The following is an 18,782-nucleotide window of genomic DNA, read 5'->3' as shown; positions in this document are numbered from 1 at the left end:
ATTTTTATAGAGATGTCACTGGGATGCAAATGTACTTTTTCCCACACAAATAAACAATTGTTCTGGTACTACTTGTTTATTTGTAGGACCACCACTTTCATTTATCAAGTTTCCACATAAGTCTATTTTTAGACTCTTTGTTTTGGTCAAATTGGTATTTCCTAAACCAAAATCTCACTGTACTAATTAATATAACATTATAATAATTCTTAATATCTAGCAGGTCAAAGACAGCCTTGTATTTTCAGGGGACTTCTTAGCTATTTGCTTTTCCTTACCAATCTCAGAATCTGTCATTTCTGCCCATGAAAGTTGTCATGACTTTGTGGACTTGGATTGAATTTATAATTGAATTTTGGGGAAAATCAGCTTCTGATAGTGAGTCTTTCTACCTTTGAATATGGCGTATTTATTGCTCAAATGATTTAAGTCTTCTGGAATGTCTTTTAATAAAATTTTATAGTTCTCTCTGTAAAGGTTTCTTAGTACTTTACATTTTTAATTGCTTTTGTAAATGGCAACTTTTTTAAATTAAATTTCAGAGAGTTTCTCATATATAGGAGTACATGCAATCTATATTAACTGATTTTTGCATTTAGCCAATTTCTTAAACTCTCCTTTAATTCTGATACTATGTCTGCATATTCTTTTGACTTTTCTTTGTATACAGCTTTCATATCTATAACTAAATACAATTTCATTTAATACTCTACAATTATTTTAGTTATTTTTCTTTCCGGGCCAAGGAGTTAAATAAACGAAGAGTTTAATGAATTAATAATCATTGTAGTTGTATTATTTTAATTCCATATGTTTAGATATCATAATCGTGTATATCTTAAATTACTTTAAATGTATTGAGACTTCTTAATAATCCAAACTATAGTTTATCTTGCCAAACATACTGTGTCTACTTGATTAAAATGTGTTGTTTGAGTGGAATATTCTAGACATTCAATTATGTAAAGTTGATTGATAGTGATGTTGCAGTCTTTCATATGCTAATTATTTTATTGTTGATGGATGAGTGTTGAAATCTCTAACTATAATTTTAGATTGCATGATTTTACTTATCTGAGTCTCAACTTCCCCAGAGGTGTCAGTGGAGGTATAGCATGTTGTATTAGCTACTGCATGGACTCCTTGTTTTGCCATCAAGTAACTTAAAGCAATTCTATTATCTAGGACCCTCATGCTGAAGACTGTAAGGTGGTCTATTGGAGTCTTAAAGCTTGAGCAGTAGAACAAGCCAAACACCTGACTGTATAGGTTAAATTCCATAATTTCAGGTATTGAATAAGAGATATGTCTATGAAAACAAAAGAAAAGCAAGGTTAATAATCAGAGCAAATTATAAACCAGCTTTTGAGTTTGTAAAGCTATCAGTCAAGATTGCTAGGTATAAGGCTAGAAGCATCTTTTGTAGTTTAATATGTCCTTGATGATGTCATCACGTGCTAAGGTAAACTCCTTGCATGGCTTACACAGCATCGGTCACTAAGATTGTTTAAACATGAGCAGTTGTGACAGTTTTCTGCATTTTATATCAAATTATCCATCTTTAGCCTGCATGGCTTTGAGGGGAAAAAAGAAGTAGTTTTAATTTTCGATAATTCCTAGTCAAAGGATGGGAAATAAATTGGAAACATGTTTGGAAAGTCATAGGCAGGTATTGGAGGAAACTAGAAGAATTCAAAATCCAGTCCAATTTACAAGTACAAAACAAAACAAAACCCAAAAGACAATGAACAGCGCTAGAATATAATATCCACAAAAGTATATTAGGACTTCTATATATTTTTTCTCTCTCTAATTGCTCTTATTTTTACCAAAGATGGCCAAATTAAAACTAATTTATTTGCAAAATAAATCATTTCAATAAACTTGGCCTGATCATTTGCACAAGTCCAGCAAGAATATTAATTTACCATATAAGTACTTTCAACTCTGCTTTCCTGGAATCTTTCATAACGAATCTTCAGATTGAACTCAAAAGGCCTCGCAGGGCCAGAAAAGCCAAGGCAAGTATTTGCCCTCAGAGGATGCCTGCAATACCTATAGATTTCGGGTGAGTTCCTCTCTTCTTGAAGTCCCCAAAATGTCTTGTGGTTCCTGCACCTGCCAAGAAGTGACATTCTTTGCTCACATGGTAAGGCTGCTGGGAACCATGCAAACAAGGTATCAGGCCAATACTTCCAAGGACTTTTATTGGCTTCCATAAGTCAATCTTAATTCGTTAAAGCTGTCTGGTCATGTCTGAGTCCGTGCATTTCTCTCTCAAACATGACATTCTAGTCAAAGCCTTGATAATAATAAACAGTTTCCAATCATGTCCTGTTATATAGAGAACAGATTCTTACTGAAATTATACAAACATTCACATTGCCAAGAAAATAAAAATACTCTTACGGGTTTCTAGATTCTGGAGGGGTCAATAGGAAGAAAAAAATAAATGTTTCAATTCTGTTTACAAAGGTTTAATTTACCAATTTGCTAAGTCATAGGTAATTTAAAAAGAAACAAGTTTCCTTTATCTGGAAAGCAAAAGATTTTAAAAATCAGTAACATTTTAAACAATTTTCATAAAAATTATAATCATTCTCAGTTCACTCAGTGCCATTTAATCAATTCTTATTTATCCTGATCACTTGCCAGCATTTCATGAATACATTTATTCCTTAGAGTTCTATAAATCTTTGTCCGTTTTAAAGGTATGATCTGAAAGTTTACTCTCAGAGACCTGTGTTTTATAATAAGTCAGAGTCTTCTTCATCTTTCTGAAGATAAAACATATTTGCAAAAATATCAGAGTAAAATAATGACTGCCTGTAAATGACTAAAACTTAAAATGGCATGGTTATAGATCTAATTATAATGCAATCGACAAAGAAATTTATTTTTCTCTGCAAAATAACATTTTAAGAAACCAACTTGAATTACAAATGACATTATATCTGGACATTGCAGACTATTGGAGATCATAATCTCCTGAAAATTCACTTTAATAATAGGGATAGATGGATACAAATAGAACATAATTATTATTTCTTTATTTGACAAATTTTCTCAGGTAACTTTAGTATATCAAATAGGCCTGATTAGTTTAAATTTTCTCTTTTATAAAGAGAGAGAACAAATCTTGGAGGCATTCCAGGAGCCAACTGGAATAATTCAAAGCCACTTCTAGATTAAAAAGAGTCTCCTTTTACACCATGAACCCTAGGAAGTTTCAAATATGCTTGACCAAAAGATCATATTATTTTAAAAACCAGCTTGAATCAGAAAAAAAAAATATATTAAAGAAATGAGGTTTGTGTGCAGTTACATAAAGACAGATCTTGTTTGGAGGAATCCGGAAAGACGGCTGCTAGAATTCTGCTTCAAGACTCTGCTGTAAGCAAACAGGAATGGATAAGGAGAGCACTAAATTATTTGAAAGATTATTTAAAACCATGAAGATAGAATAAAAGTGTTTGGGGTCCAAGTTTAGCTTATCTCTTGAACAAGTGTGAATCAAGTTGAACTGAGGCTGACAGGCTGTATTTCAGGATCGTGTATAAGCCCACATCACCCAGATATGTGTTTTAAAAAAAACGCTTCTTTCTGCAATAGTTTCTGTCTGCAATCATATTTGGTGGAGTTTTGAGCCTGAGAAAAAAAGCAAATGGGCTTTCTTTACAGAAGGTGTTTCTTTGGGCTATGGAGCGATGGTCTTGATGTGATATCCAAGTTCTGGTGTGGCCACAGGCACTTATTAAGTGACAAGAGGGCCTAAGGGGTGCAGCATTGGGGAAGCAAGAGGGTGGAGGCCCCCAAATTTCTGGAGTACAAGGTCAGCACTGCATCTCAGGAGTGACCCAGGGGAGCCCAAGCAAGGCCGTTTCACAAATAAGAGAGCCATGTGGTACCCTCTGTACTTTAGGATCCTCTTCTAGGGCCCACAGCCTGACAGAGAGGGCCAGCAGGTAGCTGAAAGAACTTGCTGCAAATGGGTGAGAGTAGTCAAGTGGAAGGAAGCTTTTCCTGCTTTCTGTGACCTCCTTCATTCCCTGCACCAGCAGCCATCTTAAAAACTTTCACCCATCCCTGGAGCAGCTGGAACGCCTTTTCAGACTGCATTGTGACTTTGCCCCATTTGTTCACTTGCTATGACTATAACTCTCCTACTGGGCTCAGTAGATTCTGGTCATACATATTTAATAGTTTGTATAGAACCTTCTTGTAGCATTAAGGGTTTATGTATGAAGAAAGGTTCATGTACAGAGAGAAGATGGGAAAGTTTTATTTTTGAGAATATCGAGTTCTCTTTTCTGCCAGGACAGCCTTGACAGATTAGAGAATCCTCATATATAAACGTTTACCACTACACACTCTCTAACGTGCTTTAGATATGTTGATTTAGTTATTCCTCATAAAAAGCTTGAGCAATTATAATTTCATTTGCATGTAAAGGGTTAAAAAATTAAAAGTAAAGAGTCTGAGCTTGGGTAGACAAAGACCTTCCACATCATAGCACTAGTAACTGCCCAGGTCATCCCTGGATCTCAGATCTGTCTCACTCCCCTCCTCTCCTTCCCTCCCTCCCTTCCTCTTAGCAGACATTTTTGAGTACCTGCTATGTGCAAGGATGTAGGTTGAGTTTTGCATGCCACCATAACTCATGTCAACCATAACTTCAGGTCACCTGCTATCACTTACTTTATCTCTCCTGGTATTCTGAGATGACATTACAACTATTTCCAAGATGTAAGAGTCTTGGCTGTCTTTGGGAGAAGGCCATGAAATCCCCTGCAGGTTGGACAAGTAGTGGAATGAATATGTCAAGAAAATCTGAGAATAACCACCAAATCCTTGTCTAAGAATCTACTTGGGAAATTGAACAACAGCATCAAATTGCTTTTCTTTATTCCTCAGAGAATAAAAGTGTTCAACATAGAATACCTTGATGAAGGCATCTTTGATACTTGCAAATGGATGGAAACTCCAGCAGCAGATTCTCCAAGAAAGCAACGAGTGGGGTTGGCAGAAAGAAGAATGTGCTGGAGTGTGTGGTTTCCTGCAGTCAGCCTTGCTTCCTATGATGTCTTTGTTTACATCACTAGATGTACCCTCCACCCTTCTGCTCCATGCCCCAGAAGCCAACATCCATGGGCTGCTTCAGCAGTCTCCCTTGCCCTCTGGTATCTGTGTTCAGCAATGGGATCCCTGATAAGAAATCAGAGGGAGGGAGAGAAGGAAGTCTGCATCCCTATTCCCTGAGTTCCCTTCCTGTGTGGTCACTTCAAGCTGACTGGGCCTCTGCTGGAAGGCCACAGCTGCTACCAAGGTGGCCCTCTTCATGTGACTCTCTTTTTCTGGGCTCTGGTCTACTCACTCTATTGGAGTGTCAAGGACCCCACACTTACTTGCCCTAAAGTACTGCATTGTGTCTTGGAGTTTCTCTACATCCTGCCTGTCTTTTTCAAATAATCCCTTTATTAAGCTCTCCTCAAATTATCCAGTCTAAGGGTATTACCTTTCTCCTGCTGGGGCCCCAGCTGTTGTACACTGTGCTCCATCTTTACTTTTCTATCCCTTTCTCTATACCCTCATTTCATAATTTATATCTGTATACCCAATTATTTTACAACAATGAGGTCACACACATCAAGTAAATGGAAAGCCTGAAAAATAATTGCGGGAAGGCGATTACCTCTAGGCGGGAAAAACTGAGCTCAAGAATCTGGAAAACTCGAGTTTAAATTATAGGTCTGAAATGATTATCCATGTGCCCGGGGCGAGTTACTGGTCTTCTGGTCTTCTTCATTTCTCAGTCCTCTCATGTGTTCTCCTCTCTGCTACAGACACCATGAATTTCCTGGAGGAACAGCTCTCCATGTGTGGGCTTGATGGAGCTGACCCTCCCCCAAGACAAAGCAGAGATGGTCTTGTAACCTGGCCAGTCAGAGCACTGAGTCACTCTGGAGAAAACCATCATGCTGTGCCTGCTTGGGAATGTGGCCAGATCAGAAAAAAAGAGATGAGAGAGAGAGAAAGAGAAAAGAAGGAAAGCAGGAGTGAGTAACAGGGAGACCAAGACCCAATCACATCTAGTCATTTCCTAAAACTAAGGTTCCCCAGGACTTTGCAACCTGGGGCAAAGTGAACCCACAATTGCTGTGTTAAAATTCCCTCAGTTAGGTATGTGCAACCAGCAGGCAAAATGGCACGAGACACATAAATACATCTTGAAGGACTCATCGATCTTCTAGGAGTCAGTCCACATGCACATGATAGCTGGGCAAAATGTCGTTTCAATTTTTAACTTAATTCTTGATGTGTGCTAGGCTGGGCAATAGAGGATTGTGAATGCAAAAGTTCAAAGATTTGGTAAAACATTTGAATATTAGCCTAAAAGTCAAGTTCTATGGCAGAGGTCCATACCAACCAATGACACACATTCTTCCCTTCCAGAAAACTTGGAGAATTTATGTCACACCATTTTTAAGCAAAATGAAAAGAAAATAATTAGCACTGATTCTAATGTTCTGGTGGTTGGCATTCACTACTCCTCAGGTAAAATTTATTCCATTTTAAGGCTTATCTCAGGAAACCAACCTGCAGTTTCTGCAGAAGGAATACAGAAGCACAACTCTGGAACCCCGAGGCAGGGACCCATATGCCTAGTTTATCTGCTGCTCTCTATTGGATTCACTTAGGGAGATTAAAGAAAACTCTTATGTAAACTTCACTTTTAAAAAGGCTAACTCCCCAAGTTTAGACTTTTCATTTGTAAAATGAGAAGCGTGGATCACATGGCCCAGTGTTCCCTCCTGCTTAGGCATTTGGGAGTTTGCAGTCACACTTTTCCACATTAAACCTTGCATACGGCCTCTTCTGTCTACATTAAGTGAAAGTGAAAGTGGATCTTGGAGAAATGTCCATATTGGTACATTTCAAGAAACCTCGTCCTCCTTAATTACTGCAAGATGTTCCCCTGTATTGAGCACCTGATGTTTGAATAAGAGATAGTCCCTTTCAGCTGAGAGAGAATGGGGAGTTGTCTTTTAACAAATGTGGAGTTCTAGTTTGCGAAGTTGAAGAATGTTCTAGAGATCGATGGTGGCGATGGTTCCACAACAATGAAAATGTACTTAATGCTACTGAGTTGTACACTTAAAAATGGTTCAAATGATAAATTTTAAGTATGTAAATTTTACTACAACAAAATATATTACTCTTGTCTTACCCCCCAAAAAAGAAATAGCCCCTACCCTCAAGGAGTCCATGCTTTAGAGAAGTGGGCAGAAATGGTACTTACCTGTGAAACAAGATGTGCTGTGAAATGCTCTTTAACTAAGATGTGGATGAAACGCTCTTAAAAACAATTATCATGGCTGGGGATCTGGGAAGGCCATCCATGGTGGGGGGACACATAGGAGAAAAGAAGATGAGCCATCATTCATATGGTTAATTCTCCCAGACCTAATGGCGATGTAGCACTAGCTGTCAGACACAGCTCAGAAAAGCTGAGTTAGGACCTTCTCATCTTTACTTACAGGTAACAGGTCAGATTGGGTATGGGAAATACAATCCTTAAGATTGATTTCAAATGGTGGCTCTTATGTTCACACGTTAGAGGAGATTTCTGGCTCTGTCCAATGTATCGTTGGCTCTTTTTCATATTTCCTTCCATTTGCAAGTAGCTTATGGCTAGGTTTATATTTATATAGGAACAAACTTGGCACTTAAAAGTATTGATATGAGAATATGCTTTTGCATAAAGTGCACATTCCATGTATTAACAAATGTTACTAAAGCATCTTGATTAGTAATTGTTAATCATTTGATTTTTCAATAATTCTGTAACATTTATGTTGGCAATCAATATCTTTGGAATTATTTGGAATGGATACAATTAATTTTAGACTTGGAGGTTCTCCACCTTCGTCTGTCCATCTATCTATTTAATTTTTGTCATCTCTTATTCCTCTCCTTAGCATATTCTTTCCTAGATATGCAGGGCTAAGCCTCTACCTTCTTCAAGTATTTGCTCAAAAGACACTTTAATGAGACCCACACTGGATCCTATTTAAAATTGCAACTTTTTCCCCTGTGCATCATCCTACAGATTCGTACTGCGCTCTTTCCTGTGGCAGTAATCACACTCTAATATACTATATACTTTATTTTTTTTTTATCAATTCATGGCTTGTTATGTTTTCCCCCACAAGAATATAAGCTCCTATTCTATATTATTTTATAAGGTAAGCCAAAGGTCTAAATCAGTGCCTAGTGTACAGTAGGTATTTATTAAATATCATAAATTAATCTTTTGAGTTTTATTTATCTACCGTCTTTTCTGTGCAGATAGCATATTTTTATGTTCAGGATCTAGTCATAGCCTCAATAGACAGCTGCTTGTGCTGTTTGATTTTTGCAGTGAAATGACCACTTTGGGTAAATATTCACATACAGTTATGCTAAGCTATCTCTCAACTTAAAAAAAAAAAAGTCCTTCATCTACTATTACTTTCCAGCTACCATCTTCTTTCTCCAATATTCTTTATAACCCAAAATTAATTCTCAGAAATGCTGTAGATTCCTACTGTCTCACTCCTTCTCCTCTATTCACTAGTCAGAAGTTTTAGCTTCTCCATAGTCTCCCTCATCCCTGGGTCCCAGCACTATGTCCCTAGAAGTTTCTGTCTTCTTGGTTTCCATGACGCCATGCTCTGCTGGTTTCCCCTGCTGGCTCACAGACCACCTTTCTCCATTTTCTGAGTTGTCTTATCTTTTCCTACCTGGCTTTTCCACATGGAAGCTCCTCAGAGTATGATAGTAGGTCTTTTAATCTCTTCTCTGCACTTTATTCCTTGGTGAACCTCCGGGCTCTAAAGGAAAAAATAGGTTTTCAAGGTTATGCATGTGTCTGAGATGGCGAGCAATGTCCTCGTGGCAAGGGTACCAAAGCTGTGGGTATGTGACAGCCATGGAGAGGCTCAGATGGAGTCATGCATGTGGCAAGCACTGGCATAGATTTGGGATGAAACCAAGGGAGAAAACAAAGAGATGGAAAAGAACCCTCAGTCCAGCTGAAGCGAGGACCAATGCCAGGTGGTGGAGCACCACCAGATAAGAATGTAGCCCAGGACAAGTGACAGGGAGAATTATCAGATGCTGGTCTTTGGGTAAGAAGCAGGTGATACCGGTAAAAACCACATGAGGTCTACAACAGGATCTGCATCTGTTTGTCCATCCGCCTTTCTCTAACTAGGCAAATTCCAAGGGCAGGCAAGTGCTTACCAGCACCTTCCTACACTGCACAGCTCTCTCCTGTATGTCCATTGATTGACACAGAGCTCTGAGGACATTAATCAATTTAATCCTCACAGCACGGACCAGTATTATTACCATTTTACAGATGGAGAAATTGAGGCATTAAGAATCAGCATGCATATCCTTAAGACCCCATCCTATTCATTATTTTAATCAGCAAATATTTATTGTGGTAGAAATTTAAGTAAAATGTGGCCATCCTCCAGAGCGGCTAGCTTCACTCACGGCAATCCTCATGTTTGTTCTGGGATTCTCAGCCTCAGGAGCTCCTGGTTCTCAAACGATGACTGACTGCTCATAATTTTGTAAAAAGAACAGAGAACTTTTCCAAACATCCCTTTGTCACAGAAATATGAGTCCCAAGAGTTAAGGCTTCTCTTTGTAGAATTGATGGCTCGTTTTCATCCATAAAGGTAGCATTTACACTTTCTAGTTCACCAAGCCTGAGTTCAGATCAGTGCAATTAAAAAAATGAACTCAATATTTAGTTCATGAAAATATTTAAGATGAGTCATATAAATATGTAAAATGCAATAAGACAAAATAAAATTAAGGGAATGAGGCATTTAGAGTGAAATAACTTGCCCAAGTTTATGTGCTGGTCACCAGCAAGGAGCTGGCTCTGCTCTCATACATCCTTCACCCAGGGTTGGTGTGGGTGGGGGGTGGGGGTGTTCTCAGATACCTGCTACGCCCTAGTGGGGAGTGAGGTGCCTCCCTCATAGACACATTGGCTCTTCCCATGCCAGGACATTCTCAGAGTACAGGAGTTCCCCTGCTGGCCTGCTGTAAATCTGTGGTTCCTGTGCATTTTTGCTTCTCAAGAGAGGTAACAAAGAATGAAATGAAGCCATAGTATGATTCAATGTTTCGAGTTCTGATTCTCAGGACTGCTGGCTGGGAGAACATTCCTGGAATCCAGATTGGCCTCCACTCTTGGCCTCAAGCCTTCTTCTGTCTTCTGTCTTCTTCTGTCTGATTTTTTACAAAATGAGATATCACCTTTTAGCCAGGCACTCAAACCTCTTGGTTCATCTGAGTTGGAGGAAGTAGAACTGGACAGGACTCTTCCCTGCCTTCTCTCTTCCCTGCCTTCTATATGGTGTCTCCTCAGCCCCATTGGAAAGGGCCTTCTGGCACCAACAGAGGCCCAGGCTCTGCTGCAGGAGGGTGTCAGTACAACCAGAGAAGATATGCTGTTTGCAGCCTGCTCTCCGTGGGGCCTGAGAGAGGAGGCTACTCTCTCATGTACACAGAGAACTTTCGCGGGGACCTCTGGTCTCGAATTGGGCCTGTACCTACAGATGTACCAGCCTCACCTGGGAACTTGGTAGGAATGCAAGTTCTCAGACCTACCCACCTGGACTGGATGAAAACGCAGAGTTGGGGATTCAGCCAGTCCACCAAGTGATTCTCATGCATGCTCAACATGGGAGACCACTGTGTGGGGTAATGACAGAAAGAGGTGGGGACCCTAGGGAAGGGGAAAAGAGAGAAAGGGAGAGAGACCACATAATGGCCAGCCCTAAATGCCCTAATGAAACTAAGTCCTGTGGAATAAAACACACACAAGGGAAAATCAAAGCACATTTTTGTGCTATCCCTGGGCTGCTTGGCCAATATACAATTTGCCTTGATAATCACCTGTACTGCATGCATTTTCGATGTTGCTGGGCAAAGTCCAAGGATTAACATCTGATTAAAAAGGGGAAGAAATAAAATTGATTTTTCTTCATCACCAGCCATCCCTCATCCTGCCTTACACATATCCTTGTCTTAGAGAGGCAGCATTGCACCTGGGATACAGAGGGCAGCCCTATCCACCTGTCCATTTTTCTTCCTGGAAAAGATAATTTCTTTGTGCCAAGCATGGGTCTAAGTATGTTGCAGATATTAACTCACTTTTATTCATTTAATTGTATAACAACTTTGTTTGTTTGGTAATATTAATATTCCCATTTTAAAGATGAAGAAACTGAGACAGGGAGTGGTCAGTCAGGTAGTTAAGGTCACATGAGCTTCCAACCCTGGTAGATTGATCCTGACTGAGAGCCTGATTCTGCCCATATCTGCTGTGTGACCAGGGGCCACTCATTTCCTCTTCCTTTCCCGGTTTCTTTCATCTGTAAAAAGAAGAAGACACAAAGGGACCTCCCTTACAGACTTTTTGTGAAAGCTAATGGGTCAAGAAAACACCTCCAACTCAATGCATGTTAACTGTCCTCAGGAAACCCTACAACTTGTCTGGTTTCAGGGATCCTATTTTCCTGTTTGCTATGCTGCTCTTGAGAGAAAATCTTTACGTATTGTCTGTCTTCCTCCACCCACATTTGTCTGCGTCTACAGAAGAAAAAAAACGTACCACACACATAGAGAAACACAGCAACACACACACACCACATATATACACCACACACACTCACACACACTGTCATACTATACACACATACACACGCCTCAACACATACACAGAGCCACACCATACACACAGACACACAGATACACACGTCACATACATATACATACCACACACACAGACATACACATAGACACACAGGGACATACACAACTTTTGTGTATCTAGTTTGCATCTAATTTATTATATAAATTAATTTTGTTTATATTTCTAAAACATTCAATTATAATTAATTTTAGAGATGTAAAATTATTATATAAACTAATTAGATGAATTAATTGATTTGGTTTAAGTCTTATTTCCAACAAATTAGTTTGTTTCAGTATGAGAATGGATAATTTTACTGGTAGGTCGGAAGCTGGCAAAATATCACAGCTTAGTTTTGATTTTGTGAAAGAAACCAAAACACTTATTTTTAACTCAGAAAAAGATACCATTGTTAGTTAAGCTTAAGCTTGATACATAGGTAAATGGAATTGGCTAAACTATTTCCATTCCAATAATAGTTTTCTACCTGAGATTGGTCTCCCTACATTCTTAATCAAAAGCTTTCATGATATCTTAAAAAAAAAAAATACGTTTTGCATTTTCCTAGTTGTTAGGAGAGTAAGAAAACCAGGAGATGTTCTGTATTCTTACAAGTTTGCAGTTCAAATTAGTATAAAGGATTGTCTCTATCCTCAGTCCTGAGTTCCAGTTGGCTTCACAGAAATGCGATGCGGCCATGGATAAGGAGCTGCTGCCTCGATCTTATGTCTAGGCACATTGTGGCTTTTAACATTAGGTAACATTTTCATTTTCAAAAATAAAACAGTCCTGTTTCCTAGCTAATCAATTTGCTCTGCAAAACTAAGGAAACAGAAATAGGGAATTGTGGCCTGAACTTTTCAACATTAGGAACATTATTTATGGTTTGTCTAGGAGATTGTTTCTTCCAAAGAGAAAAGAGTGAGACCAATTAATAAACAAAAAGAACTTAAGCTTTACAAAGGTGAATTTTCTATAATGTTATGAGTTTCCCTCTAAACCCTGCTGGGGGAAGTGGTTCTAATAAGGTAGTCATAAAAACAGAGAAATATGTTCTATATCCCTACATTTCTGGTGTCTTCTAAATATTTCTAGATCCTCTTGTTAATCTTCTCAAGCCTCCATAAGGTTCTTGATTCTGCTTCTGGATCCTTTTAACTGCACACATTTTCTCGTTTTACTCAACTGCCTTGAAGCTTATAGGTAATAGAAGGGATTAGAGAAATTGATGTTTTTCAAGGCCAGTTGTGTCAAAGTAAGATCAAATGTGCTTCAAGTACTTTTGGGTGCAGTGGTTGAGCTCTACATCTTGCAAGCTGGCTGGCTTTGGGCAAGTTACTTAACCTCTCTGTACCTGGTTTCAACAGTAAAATGAGATAATGGCGGTAGCTTCTTCATAAATACCTGGTGAAGTTTAAATGAGTTCACAAAAATGCTTAAAATAATGTCTGAGCAGAGGAGGAGGAGATGGAAAGCATAGCTATTTCTCTTTTCATTCTACTCAGTTGCTGCCAAGGATTTTCTAAAGCAGGAACTATTGGTGTGAGCCCTTCTTCTGGGCTTCTCATTTACTGACCAGGGTGCAATGTCAGTAAACAGATTAAAAAAAAAAAATGCAGCCAGATGCCACTGAGATGCAGGGGAGGAGGGAGGCTCCCTTCCTCCTGAATCCTTGTCTTCTCTCATAACTGAATACTATCAATTCCACATATATTTTTTCTTAAAATTTATTTTATTATTAGTTTCAAGTATACAGTGCACTTGTTAGATATTTATATAGTTTACAAAATGATTCCCGATTGCTCTTTCTCTCCTCTGGCTCTCCACCTAGCCATTACATTAATGCTAACTGCATTCCCAACTCCGTGTTCCCCATTCCCCCATGACCACCTATCAACTACTAATTTGTACTTCTTTAATCCTTCACCCCTTTCTCTCAGCTCCCCAACCTCCCTCCCCTCTGTCCGTCACCAGATTGTCCTCTATATTGGTGAGTCTGTTTTTGATTAGTTTGTTCTTTTTGTTCCTTAGATTCCACAGAGTGAAATCATCACATCATGATTTTTGCACTCGTCAGCAAAGACTCTCACAAACTACCTATAAAAAGGAGATATACTGAGGTATAAAAAGCTTCAGAACATAAAATGTTAACTGCAGAGAAATGCCAAATGCTCATATTCATGAAGGAAAAACTTAAAAATGAAATAATAAAAGAAATCCAATTTTGGGCTGTCTTTCCAGGTCCTAGGCCTGCTCGCCGGTGTTATTAACCAACCACATTTTTTCTACTAAAGTGACTAACCAACACACTTGTTCACTGAACAGCATGCAGATGGTTTTTGGGTTCTATAATTCAAGTCATTTCCATTAAAGTGGATTTTGAATGCTAATCAGCTTTTTAAAAAAATCCTGTTTTTCAAAGCAGAGTTGAAAAAAAAAAGTGTCATATCTGGACTATTATTAGGACAGTGATGAGGTATTCCTGTCTTTTGCAAAACCATTGACAAAATTTTAAAAGCAAAAGAAAAGCAGAGTGAAGGGCTTGCAGAGGAGGTAATGAAGGGCTGACGTGTTAATGGTGACCGCAGGCCACTGTGGCTAGTACTGAAGCAGGCAAAGGGAATCAATCTGGCCCAAATACTCCAAAATACTTGGAGTCCAAAAGCCCTGCCACACCCAGGCCAGGAGTTGTGTCCCACCTTGTTCCCTCAGGTAACATACCTCGGTTTCAGATCTTTGATCTTAAGCAGTAGCAAAGATTACCACAAGGACTGCTCATCAACTAAGGGGAGTTTTCTCATGACAAAGGAGAACTATTACTTACATTTGTTTTAGCTGTTCGGTGGAAATTACCATGTGACTCCAAGGTGGCATTATTGGTTCAGATAGCAACACATAGCAACACATTTGCTGTGTTTGTTCTCTGTAAAGAAATTAATGATGGAAATGGGTATGTGTGTCACGGACCATTAATAATAAATGAGGCAAAAGCAATCGACTTTGCACACAATCATTTAAATATTCTGGTGGAACTTGTGCGTGTGGCTGTGTGTGAGAGTGTATGTGTCCCCTTGTAGTTGTGCTTCCCTACCAGAGATTTCTGCATGTGGTCCCTTCCAAACCCTGATTACAGCACCTGCTCTAGCAGAATGGTGCATGGCCTCAGGCAAAACATCTCTCTTCCCCTGGGCTCAGTTTTCTCACTGTAAAGTAAAAACCAGAGAGATTCTAAGGCCCCTCTGAGCCCCAGAACCCTGCCTTGATGGCTGCCCTGCCAGCCCCTGAAGCCATGTGGAGGCTGAGACTCACTCCCCATCATCACTGGGACAGAGCTGCTCAGTCTTAAATGGGTCAGCAATCATAAGGGTTTCTGTACTAAAACCATAGCTTTAACACATTTCTTCTCAGCCACAGTATTGCATCCAAAATAGAAATAGGTGTACATAAAATTTAATGAATGATTTCATCCCTGAGGTTTCAATAAGGAGAGAAAGTGAGAAGTGAAGATGACAGAGTATAGAGCCTGGATCCATAAAATGGCAGTCTTTAAGGCAAGGCTGAGCACCCCGAGCTTGGCCTCAGTTTTCTCCCCTGGAAAAGGTAGATGTAGGCACAGTCTCCTGATATCAGCCAGTCACCTGGACACCTCTGCTTTGAATCAGGATGCAGCTTGGGGACCACACGTTTCTTGCTTAGTGCCTAGCAAGAAATCAGTAAAAGTCTTGCCTCCCTGACAAAACATGGCCTACCTGAGAAATAACTCCTATGCCCACTAAGAGAGGACAGTGGCATGTGGGTAGGAGCTCTTCAAGAGGAAATGTGAGCCTAGGATAGAAAAGGAAGTTTTCACATGAGCCCTCCATACCAAATTCTGTCAGGCCAGCTTCCTAATTTCCTCTGTCTTGACCCAGCAGCTCAAGCGCATACTCGCCATGGCCCAGAGAAGGGAATTCAAGTCCCTTCACCAGTAGTTATCTTGCCTGTTGTATGTACTGTCTCAAGTCTGATGCTTTGTATCTGCACACAAAACCGCTGAGTGATGCACCCTCCTGCTGCTGCTTAAGGTCTGGCCTCGATGGCTATCTTGCCAGCATCCTGGTGCCCATCTGCTCTCTTGAGCATTTCTAGCTTGTATATCTTGGCTCACCCTTATGCCTTTAGTCTTCTGAACAGTAAACAGCACACAGTTGGCTTGCTTTCTTTATTCTGTTTGAGCAATTTTTTAAATGAAGTGGGTTCATTTTTTAGCTTTGTATTTAGTTATGTCTGCATACATTTATTGATGTGACAAGTATGCTTAGTTTAGTTCTACCATTTTATAATATCATTTTTGTCTTAATGCTTTCATTTTTATGTTTTTGCTATTGATCCATGTTTATTTTATGTTACAGATACTTGCCTGTGTGATTTTCTGAATATTAGAAAGTTATCTGTCTACCATCGGTTCTCTTCATTAATTAACTATCTTTATAAAAACAATACAAGCCTGTTTCCTGAGTTTTAACTCAGAATATGCTTGAAATGTCTCCTGACTACAAGAGATGAGGAAAATTTCTAAAAAGTCTGACATTTTCTCTCCCCATCACTTCTGCATTTTTGTTTATTATATGATACGCTCTGCTATTTTATAACATTTATCTTTTATTCTGTATCCACAGTTCTCATTTAATTTAGCTTAAGTTCTACTGCCTAGTTTTCTTAACATAGCTTTTCTGTTTATCTCTTGGTTTTTGGGAGTTCCTCTTCTCCCTCCTCTGAAGATTTCATGCTAGTTAGTATTTGAACTTCCCTCTGGATAAAAATTTGGTTTGTGTCATTTTCATGTGTGTGAGTTAATGACAGGAAATCTGGGGGTGATATTCTGAATCATTTTTTTCCCTGAAATTCCTCTATAATGTGTCCATTTCCTTCATTGAATGTTACTGTGGAGATAGTCTGCAGCCAATCTAAGACTCTTTATTCCAGGTAATTTGGTTCTGCAGGAGGGAGAAGGACTGGATACTAATCAGATCATCAGGCTCTTTCTATACATTTAAGAGGCAATTACTATTATTGGTTCACATTCCAGATTAATCATTTCTGTCTACCTTTCCTAGGACATACTGTGTCTTTTAAATTTACAGATTCAGATTATTTGTTTCAGAGAAGTTTTTTTTTATTACATCTTTAATAGTTGTTCTTTTGTGTTCAATTTTTCTAGGAATATATATTACATTTATGTCAGTGTTCCTTTGCCTATCTTCCATATTTATACCTTTTTCTCTATACTGGTGAGCATGCTTTCAGTGGCAAGAAAAAATAAAACTGACAGAAAATGGGTAAGTCTGATAACACACATGGTTGCCCCAACTAGTTATATGAATTCTTCTTCCAAATTGCATTCACTATTGTGACATCTTCTCCTCAACTTTCTCCTTTCCTCTTGTAGTAGCAGGCCCAGTGGCTGCCGAAATCCCATTTTGCCCTTTTTACTCCACCATCAGTTGCAGGAGAAGCTAAATCAAAAGGAAGAAGGGAGGATAATTTGTGGATTTTCCCTCTGAAACAACAATAAGCTGAACATCTAAAACTCAACAAAAAACACCCAAACGGCACACCAGCACATCTAAGCGTGAAATCTGCACATAAGAGCTACCACAGGTCAGAACCCCGGGTGTCAGGCGGTGGACTGGGAATAATAAAGAAGCTTCCTCTCTGCAGCTGCTGCAGCCCCCTGCAGGAGGAAGGGGAGGAATGAAGGAGCAGCGAGATCCTGCCGTGAGTTCCCTGAACATTCCTGCCTGGGATAGCTGTGGCTGCAGGGCCCAGTCATCAGGGCAGAAAGCAGAGAGGTGGATCAGGACTGTAGAGGAACAACAGCTAATTTTTGCCAGCCCTGGTTTTGTAGCTCCCAACCCCCAACCCAGAGGGCCCTTCCTGCCATACCCTCCAAGACCGAACGTCTCAGAGCCCCACGGGAATCTGAACAAACAATGCTGAGACTGTCGCGGACACTGACAGGGACTGAAACTGAGGGTAGCTAACATGATTAAATATCTACAAGAAAATTTTAAAAACATTATTAAGATTTTATATAAAGCTGGGATCCAAGAGGCTTAGACGCCACCTACTGTAAACCAAAAGAAAAGCGCCTTCTTTACAATAGACTAAAGAGAGACCTTTATATAATAAATTTTTTTCTGAAAAAATAGTAGAATACACTTCCATTAATGCCCAGGTGGAGAAATAAACACCATGAACAACCAAGATGACAAGGCATCTCAGAAAGAAAGAGGAAAATCTCCGGAAAATAAACTTACAGACATGAAAATATGCGACTTAAATGACAGAGAATTCAGGTTGGTACTTCTGAAAAAACTCAATGAGATCCAAAACGACTCAAATCAACAATTTCAGGAATTGAAAAATCAACTAGATGAGCAAAGCAAGAAGATCGAATCCCTCAAAAAGAACTAAATAGAACTTCCGGAGATGAAGAAGACACTGCAAGAGTTAGAAAATGAAATAGCAAGCTTGAGAAATAGAGTTGACAGAATGGAGGAAAGGATCGGTGATATCGAAGACAGAAATCTAGAAATAAATCAGGAAGAAGAGAGAAACTGAAGATTGAAAGAAAATGAAAGAGAAATTAAAGAATTAGCTGATATCGTCAGGAGAGAAAACATAAGAATAATGGGCATTATTGAAGGTGAGGAAAAGGAGCAGGAACTAGAAAGAATTTTCAGACAAATAGTTGCGAAAATTTCTCAAAGCTAAGGAATGAACTGGAGCTTAGAAGTCAAGAAGTCAATAGAACATCCAATTCTCTCAACCCAAAAAGGCCTTCACCAAGACACATTGTATTAAAGTTATCAAAAATCAATCACAAAGACAGAATTCTCAAGGCAGCCAAGGAGAAAAAACGGTAACATATAAACATAAACCCATTAGATTATCCTCAGACTTCTCAGAGCAAACCTTACTGGCCAGAAAGGAATGGAATCAAATATTTAAACTATTAAGTGAAAGGAACTACCAGCCT

The sequence above is a fragment of the Pteropus vampyrus genome, unplaced genomic scaffold (genome assembly GCF_000151845.1).
Source record: "Pteropus vampyrus isolate Shadow unplaced genomic scaffold, Pvam_2.0 Scaffold205, whole genome shotgun sequence".
Lineage (NCBI taxonomy): Eukaryota > Metazoa > Chordata > Mammalia > Chiroptera > Pteropodidae > Pteropus > Pteropus vampyrus.
The sequence above is the reverse complement of the archived record's forward strand: the minus strand, read 5'-3'. Positions refer to the sequence as shown.